The 9,218-nt window shown below is 49.7% G+C and overlaps 1 long non-coding RNA gene across 1 annotated transcript; it reads right to left on the minus strand.

The window, feature by feature from the left end:
* Window positions 1-1,139: 1,139 nt before the first annotated feature.
* LOC149336637 (uncharacterized) lies at window positions 1,140-2,628 on the minus strand. Its single transcript, XR_016284577.1, has 2 exons — window positions 2,499-2,628; window positions 1,140-1,280 (listed from the first exon to the last, which is right to left on the minus strand). It is a non-coding gene; the product is annotated as an uncharacterized LOC149336637 (long non-coding RNA).
* Between the last annotated feature and the right edge of the window lie 6,590 nt (window positions 2,629-9,218).

Raw genomic sequence — 9,218 nt, forward strand, 5'->3', positions numbered from 1 at the left:
GGCAGCCATGCGATGAGAGTGCATGATTCGTACCTCTTGTTTGCACATGTAGGCCGTGGAAGCGCGTATTGACTACGCAGAGGCGACATCAAAGTGTTCCTTTGATTAACTCTTTATTTTAATGTTTTCAATGTTAGGTGAGATAGCTGCTCTTTTGGGAGCAGAATTTGGTCGATTGTTTTAGCGGCCGGGTCATTAGGAGCGGCAGCTTGAATCCTTCGGACTTATTCGTATGTTTAAAATTCAGTTTTAAGGGTCTTAATTTAGTTTTCGCAAAAAGCTAAAAAAAATGTGGTCGATTTGCGTACTAAGGCCAGATGCGAATTTAGCGCTCTAGCAGTTCGGTTTTCACTTCGGTTCCGGTGTCCAGATCCAGTGTTAGCGTGATGGCAGTTGTTCGAATAGCGATAATTGGTTAATGTCCGTATACGCGGAATAGGTCATTCTCTTCATTCATAGATCCCTTGCAGTCTTCCTACCACTACTTCGCAGTGATACAGCGGTAAAGGGATGCGTCACTTCCCTTCTATGGCAGGTGCTGCCATCCCTCGGGCAAGTTGCTTGTGTAGGGTTGCGACGGCATTGCGAGTACAAGGCGTCGGCATGCACTTTGAATAAACTTATAAGAAAAAGCCTTTAGTGACTCATTCTGCCGTCCGTCCGTCCGGCGTTACATCTAGCGCCTCTTACTCATCGACAAGCGCAGCTGCCAAAAGGTGACGTCATCTTCGTCGACAGGTGGAGCTGTCGGCGCAGCGGCGTCGAGCGCTGCTCATCTTCGTCAACAGGTGGAGCTGTCGGCGCAGCGGCCATAGAGAAAGATATTGGTAAAGAGCGGACACTCCCATAGGGCCCAGCGGCCCATTTGACTGCAGCGCACCAAGCGGGCGGAGTCTCATAACATCCGGTTTCGGTTTCAACGCGCGCAGTTTGAATGGCTGCATGCGCTGCGCCTCGCTGCCTGGGACGACTTCCGGTTCCGGTTTCAGGGGCGCCCGGTTTGAATGTTAGCATACGCCGCGCCCCGCTGCGCCGTTGGCAGCGTATAATTAAATAGATTTCGAGTGCTTTTGACCAGCCATGAACGCAGCTGCATCACAGCCTTTGCCAAATATTAGCACTCGACAAAAGACACCAGGTTTTGAGTGAAATGAGAACATTTATTTTGTGCAACATAAACAAAGCCGTGGGATGCGGAAGATGGTTCCTGGCCTCCTGCTCAAGGTGATCCTGTTGCGGCACCACGGCACACAGCAGGTGTTGCCGACGGGTGGCATCACCTGAAAAATTCGCAAGTATGGTCATTCTCAGTCTCCTTATATTGTAACTCTGTAAACAGTGAAAAGGTGCGAAAGCGGCGAGGGAACGAAATTACGAGCGGAGTAAACATGTTTTTGCGAAACTCGCGTGCTGAAAGTCGTTGCGCAAAGTACAATACACATACCGTACTACACGGCAGATACCAATCAGCTTTTTGCAAGCATTTCTACATTCCCCGACGTTATTTTCTACCTTCTAAAACCTAGGTGGACAGCAGAGTACGCGGTTTGTTCGAGAATATTTCGTACAAAGACGGCCACAACACGGACTACGAACCAGAAGTACACAATGTGTTAGGGGCACTGAGAAATACACGGGTGCAACGTATGTTTTAAGAAGCATAGAAAATTAAACTATCGACGCAACAGTTCTTGGTTTTCAAGCTCTTTAGAGTTTAGAAAGCCCGACGCGTTGCCTTTTTTTGCCGGTTTTCAAAAGCGCATCCCTGTGTTGTCAATGCACGGGCGAAATGTGCGTTTCCACGAGCGTAGATAACGGACTCTTTCACACATACTACATACATACATACGTACTACAAGAGTAAGGTTTTTGAGCTTTTCGTGCGTCATCTTTTTTTTCCACCAGTCTTGAAAACTACGGTCCCGTACTTGCTGCGCGGGAACAGTCGTCTTCGCCGTTCGCCCACTTTCAAAAAAGTACATTTTAACCTTACACCGACAAATGTCACCCATAAGAAGTTATACATATTGTCGGGGGCCATACAAAAACGTGACGTCCCGAGAAAGCGCGAAACCAAGCAAAACTAACCGCTAGGCACAGCGCGTCGGGCCACAGGCCGTGGGCAGGTTTTTTTTTTTTTGTTTCTACGCACCGACCGGCGAGGCTGCATCATGCAGCATCATTCCTCCCGCCGCTCCCGCCACGGCGTAGCATGACACAGCGTGCGCGCGCCCTTCACAACTGCGCCGGCGTACTAAGCTAGAGTGCTCGAAATGCAGCGTAATTTTGCATAAAGTGCTTGAAATGTAGCGTACTTTTGCAAAAACAAAACATTCCTTCCTTGACGTTCTCACAAACTGCAAGAATGCCGTGAACAACAGCCGGCTGGCCACAGAGCGAGCGCGCCGCTTCACGAACTGCAGACAGGCAACGGCGGCCGGCGCGGCCGCCTAAATTGCATGCAATACAGAGTACTTCCACAAATAAACATTTCTCACCTTGCCGCCGTCATAAACAGGAGGAGTTCTGCGTCGAAGGGCAAGAGAGACGAAAAAAATTGCGGTCTGCCCGCACGAACAAATACGCCGCACGCTTTCACGCGCACAAAACAGCCCCCACGACGCTCCGCTGTCTGCCACTCGGATGGGTCTGAGCCGCCGCGCCGGCTACCCGCCCGCGCGCGCGCGCGCGTTTAGAGACTGGTGGCGTCATCCTGGAGTTGGAAGATTATCTAGTGGAGGAGGAGGATTGCGCGTCACTTCCTGGGGCCAGATTTCGCCGAGTGTCCGCTCTTTACCAATATCTTTCTCTATGCAGCGGCGTCGAGCGCTGCTCCGTGGTCAGTCCGTGTGCTGTAGCTAGCGGAGGAGGACTGCTCCAAAGCGGTGCAGCGATTCCGCGCCAGGTGGTTCTGCTCAGCAAAGGGAGACTCACCGAACACGAAACGGCGAAAGATCAAAGAACGCATGCGTCAGCGGCTTTCGCGTGGCGCACTTTGGGCTGCCAAAGTGCCCTCAGAGTTGTTTATTTTATTTATTTTTTTATTGCGCAAATATGCTCAGCGGCATAAGGGAGTTATATGTGCAGGGTCATCCACTCTTAGAACACGCTAGCGCATGGCTGCACTCTTCAGAGGGCCACCGCGTGCGACACAGGCGCTCGTCGCAGCAAAGTGGCGCAGGAGAAGGTGTACCTGGACGCGGTGCGGTCATCTGCCGCTTCGCTTCTATGCGCAGCCGTTTCGGACGCAGTGACCCTCCAAAGAACACGGCCATGCGCTAGCGTGTTCTACCTAGGAGTGCACGACCCTATACATATTCAAGCCGGTGGTGGCTACAAATGGCAGCAAGGCCCGGTATTGGGGCCCATGGGTCCGAATTTATACATTTTTAATTATTGCTTTCTGAACGATACGGAATCCATTTCAGTGGAAGCGTCGGAGGAGAGATAGCCTAGCTTCTCGAGGGCTGCTCAGTAGATTTTTTTACGAAGCGCGCAGGAACTCCGGGCTTCGGATTAGATGGCAGCAAAGAAAGAATGTATTGGCTGTGGGGAAGGCCAACAAATTTTCATTTCAGATCAGAAGGAAGAACACAGGCAGTGATACAAGCACCAGGATAAGCTACATAAACATGCAAGAAGGCTTACACAGAAATCGTTAGGAGCAGAACAGCAGATAGAGGAAGAAGTAAAAGCTCTATATCTTGACGCCATAGGAAGCATAATAGGGTTCTCACGCAGCTTCCACCCTCTCCCTTCGATGACGTTCTACGTCACACTTTGCGGTAACTCAGGACGTACTACGTTCGCCGCTTATGAACGTGGGTGGCGCTGATGAACACTCTCAAGGTTAGGTTACTTGTAAACATAAATACCCCCGAAAGCAGAAGAAATGACAGCCGTCGCCGTAGCTTAGAGGTAGAGCACCGGACGCGTAATTCGGAGGTCGTGGGTTCGGATCCCACCGGCGGATTGTGGTTGTTTTTTGTTCTGCTGTTCTAATCAATTTGCTTTAAGCGATAACATATTCAGTAATATTCTAAATTGACCAACACCACAAAATAAATAAATAAATTTAAAAAAATCCCCTGTGCCCCTTGGTTTCTGTGGCTGTTGGCTTCTGTCATATTTATAATGAGCCCCTCATTCCCCTTCCCTTCTTTGCTTATATGCTCTCTTAAAGATACACTTCCCGCATCTCGGATAGCTACCGTACATTGATATTTGGGAAGGCTGTGATAGAATAACAATGCCGATAAAATGAGGAGGGGTTGTCATTGTTGTACGTGAAGCAAAACAATTAGCAAAGAATAAAATCAAATCGTCAGGAACATATTCGGGTATCGGTAATATTACCTGGCCACCGTATCTCCGCAAATTTCTTCATCTCATCCGCCCACCTAACTTTCTGCCGCCCGCTACTACGCTTGCCTTCTCTTGGAATCCACTTCCTTACCCTTAAGGACCAGTGGTTATCTTGCCTTCGCAAATGGGTTGCTCATAGAAGGTTGCGGTCAAGTACTACACCAGGGTGGCCAAATCCTGCTCTGGTGAGGAAGTGCGTTGTCGGTTATATTCACCGAGATCAGGCGGAACCCCAGGCCTGTTCGTACAGTTTCATCCAAGGACAGGGTTAATTGGAGAGACATGGGAAAGGCCTTTGTCCTGCAATGGGCGTAGTCAGGCTGCTGACGATGATGATCAAGATTACCTGGGAAAAGAACAGGACTTAAACAGCGTGTTTTTCGAAAGAAAAGAGTTACTGGCAATAAAATAAAGAATGTAAAAAAATGCATTAATGACTATATAAAAAAATTTGGAGACAGTGTCCGTATCATTCTATTAGGGGATACGAATGGCCACATCGATGATCTGGATAGATATACAGACTGAAACGGGACGTTGATGCTCGAAATTTGAGATGACCGCTGGTCCTTAAGGGTAACGGAGTGGATTCCAAGCGAAGGCAAGTGTAGCAGGGGGTGGCACAAAGTTAGGTGGGCGGATGAGGTAAAGAAGTTTGCGTAGATGCGTTGGCCGCAACTGCCAAAGGACAGGGTAAGTTGGAGAGACATGGGAGAGGCTTCTGCCCTGCAGCGGGCGCAGTCAGCCTGATGACGAGGATTATGCCCAAATAATCTAAATGTCAAGGGCAAATCAGGGGGGATTCCCGTAACAGCAATCGACCTTATTCGCTGCTGCTTACTGACGTTGGGTATTTATAGCAAGGACACAATAATGGAAATAGACGAAGAGCGGCAGCAATGTTGGGAAGTGATTATAAACCAATTACCCTGCGAATGGGACATGTGGTCGTAAGTGAAATGGCTTAAAACCAACAAGGAAAAGAAATTTAAGCGACCAAGCAATGCCTCAAACATTGAGGGAGAAACGAAGATGCGGCCTCTGGCAGATTGGGATTATAATAAATTAGAATGGCTCATCCCAACGTAAATAAATTAAGTAAAAGTGGCAAAGTGCTGGAAAGAAAAGAATAAGCCACGAAGGTGGTGGAATTTAGGCAATTACGGAGGCCATCGAAAGAAGACGGATGCTTGGTGGAAGCATCGTCATCATCATCACCGGACTACACCCAATGCTGGTAAAGGCCTCTCCCGTGGCTCTCCTACTAATCCTGTAGCGCAGTCACATTGAATGAAGAAGCAGGAGAACACAACAAAACCGAAAGGAGTTTAGATTTTTATATTATTATCTACAAAATTTGGAGGCAAATATTGCTCAACGCACAGCACCGGAGTTAGATGAATTTTCGATCTGGCTAATTATAGATCTTGGTGCAAAGAGGAAGGAAGCGCTGTGAAAAGCACCCGAAGTGATATTGTATAAAAAAATTCCCGGCAGCTAGCGGCATAGTAGAACGAATTTCATCTATAAACAGAAAATAAACAGTGCCAACATGAAATCCTGAAGAAAGTTTAGTTTGGTTTATTGGGGTTTAACATCCCAAAACGACTTAGGCTATGAGGGACGCCGTAGTGAAGGGCTCCGGAAATTTCGACGATCTGGTGTTCTTTAACGTGCACTGATATCGCGCAATACACGGGCCTCCAGAATTTCGCACGATCGAAATTCGACCGCTACAGCCGGGATCTAACCCGCGTCTTTTGGGTCAGCAGCCGAGCGCCGTAACCACTGAGCCACCTCGGCGGGGAAAATCCTGAAGAAGGATTACGATATCATCGATTGCATACAGGCGAGCAATCCAGGAAGAGATATTGAAAAATGGAGACATAGAAATAAAGTAATAGGACCCTGATGAAACTTCACAACGGATTCAGAAGTGGTGGGCGTTTAGAGGGTGCCCTGCTCGTGCTGACATAAGGCGTAGAAATAGCTAGGACGGAGAACAGACCTTAGCATTTTTCGTCCATATCATTGGTGCTGAATGACAACGCAAATCTGACACTCCTGTGGAGCACATCCGCCGCGGTGGCTCAGTGGTTAAGGCGCCCGTCTACCGAGCCAGATTACCTGTGTTCGAACCCGACCAAAATTCCTAGCGGTGCCGTAGCAGTAGCGATCCGGTGGCCCTCTTTTCAATTTGTGCCTTCTTTGTTTCCATGCGGATTTTAGCGTACCAAGCTGCGGCGCGCGCCGACTCTCATGCCGAATCTCGAAAGCCCATTGAAAAATAGAAGAGACAAAATGAAAAGAGGGTCACCGGATCGCAACTGCTGCGGCGCGGCTCGCAATTTTGTCGAGCTCAAGCACATTGCCCTGAAACAAGGCAAGCGACATGCCTGCAGATAATAAAGGGTTCCCATTGGCTCTCTCGGTCCCAGATGCCGCCTGTAGATGGCGTTGAGATGCAATTTTGGGCTGCTCCGGCACCCGCCTCGTGGAGTATACCACTTTTGCTCTCGTCAGTACTTTTGGGAGTTAAAAGTACAGTCTTTGCCGAAAGTAACCGGGCTGCACTGTTTGCTTCTCAGTCGTATATTAACGCTATTATGCCAACCCTCTAGCTCTGAATCGCTGTATGGTAAGGAGAACCCCTGTCCTCACCTTCAAAGAACTTTTTGATTTTTAGCGAAGCCGTGAGGGCCCCACTTTACGAATGAGAAGCAAACCATGCAGCTTGGTTACTTTTGGCGAAGACTGTACAGCCGGCGAAATCTTTAGCTGGTGTGCGCGACGGCCGCTTTTTCTGTGCTCCTGCGCTTTGGGATGAAGCAAACATGCGGAAAGCCCAATATTAAGCACGGGCTTAGTGAGCCCGTGCTTAAATTTTATATTTTCGCAAGTTTGCTCCGTCATAAGCTACTGGAGCACGTAAAACGCGGCCTTCACGCACGCCAGCTTAAAATTTGGCCGCCTGTACATGTACTGAACATGTACCACCGCCAGCCCACTTAACACGAACGCTACATAGCGTGGCTTGTGTATCATGCATGTTTCCCGAGCAGCCGAGATAAGCAAATCGCAACGTGTGTTCGGTGCCCTTGTGCGACCGCAGCCGTAAACGAAACGCAGCGAAACGAGGCCAACAAGAGTGCGCATTCCCCCCATCTGTCAGACACAGGCCAACGACAAAATAGGACTGTGCTCCAGCTATCGTCAGCAGGTACAGACACACCGAGGGGTGTGCATCGCGCCGACTGTATGAAGCTTTTTGAAAAAGCCCGGACATTCTTTTGGCTAGGCTTCCAAAAGTAGATGGGCCACCACCACCGTGTTCCTTGCCACTTGTAGACAACGGCTTCAACGCTTTAGGGCGCATTTCCATGGGCCCATCCGAGGCGCACGAGCACAGCGCCTACGCGTGCCAGCGTACGCCGGAGCCTGTCTGCATATGCGCGAGGCGCAGACGCGAGCTGGCGCTGGCGCTTGGCAAATATCTGTCCATGTCAGATATTCGTGCCTCGCTCGCGCCGCGCTCGCGCCGGAAGTGGCTCGCTGGTTTGCGGTCGGTGGAACCAATCAGAGAACACAGTTCTCTCGGTATCCGGTACGACCCCTCACGCCGTTTTCTTCGCTGAGCTGAGCGCTAGTACCATCGACAGGAAGCAACAGGCCATCGAGTTGCGTATGTTTTCCGGCGCGGCGCTGGGCGCGTAGACGCCATGCTCGTGCGCCTCAGATGTGTTCATAGAGATGGGCCTTTGCGCCCCCAGGAAGCCATATCGACACATCGCATACGCCTACCACGAATTCCAGCAACATGGCTCCTGGGCAGCCGCGGCGACTGATAACGCGGCGCAATCTATCTCTGTGCTTGACGCCGACGCGAGCATGTCGGATGAAGATTCGAGCCATGTGGTTGCGGCGATACGCGTCACCAATCCCTTCTCTGTTCCTTCCACGGAAAACATGTCTGGAAATAACCCTTCCCAGGTAGGATCTTGCACTTTTCCATTTTCGAAATTTGCCAAGCAACCTACGATGGGGTTAGGGACTTCCTAGATATCTCAACAAAACCCTAGTTTTGTGAACAAGCGACAAGGCATAAAACTTGGGCTCTCGCACAGCGCTATAAATTCTCGCTACGCGGATACGCACTTTTGATCGCAGGGCCCTGCTTCGACGCCCACGGTCACCACATTGGGCAGAATCGATCACTTTGTTGATAATGACCATTCGGAAGAGGATGATGGGCAGCCTGTTAGGTAAACGAACAGAGCTATAGCTGCCGATCCAATCAGTGTTAAATACACTGTTATAATTAGGGTAACCTCACCTGTGCGACTAGGCACACTCCCTGCTGCGCACTGTCTGCACGGAGCCACTGCCGATGACCTTCAAATCATACATTCTAACCCGGGCTTTCAAGTACGGCCTCTTGAACGAAGCTATCAGTTTGCATTCGACATATCGCATACGCATGCCAAGTATCATCTTCTCGGACTACAGCCTTTCTTAATTTCTTGAAAGGCGACACCCACACAGGCTTATCAAACCATTCACCCCGTTATGAGAACAAAAAGTAACTGCGAAAAAGGACGGGACAAAAGAAAGAAAACCACACGGGACAAACGCATCTGCATTTGTCCCGTGTGGTTCTCTTTCTTTTCTCCCGCCATTTTGCGCAGTAATTTTTTATTCTTAAAATGTCGTACCAACTAGCCCCTCACCGCACTCTTTTAGACATTCACCCCGGCCAGATCCGCGGTGTCGTATATCGTGCCAACGGGTTAACAAGCGAAAAGCTCATGGCCTACCTCACGGGCTACTCGTGCAAGATAATTAACGCCAGGACC

The sequence above is a fragment of the Amblyomma mixtum genome, chromosome 7, assembly GCF_055824585.1.
Source record: "Amblyomma mixtum isolate Tamu chromosome 7, ASM5582458v1, whole genome shotgun sequence".
In the NCBI taxonomy this organism is placed as follows: Eukaryota; Metazoa; Arthropoda; class Arachnida; order Ixodida; family Ixodidae; genus Amblyomma; species Amblyomma mixtum.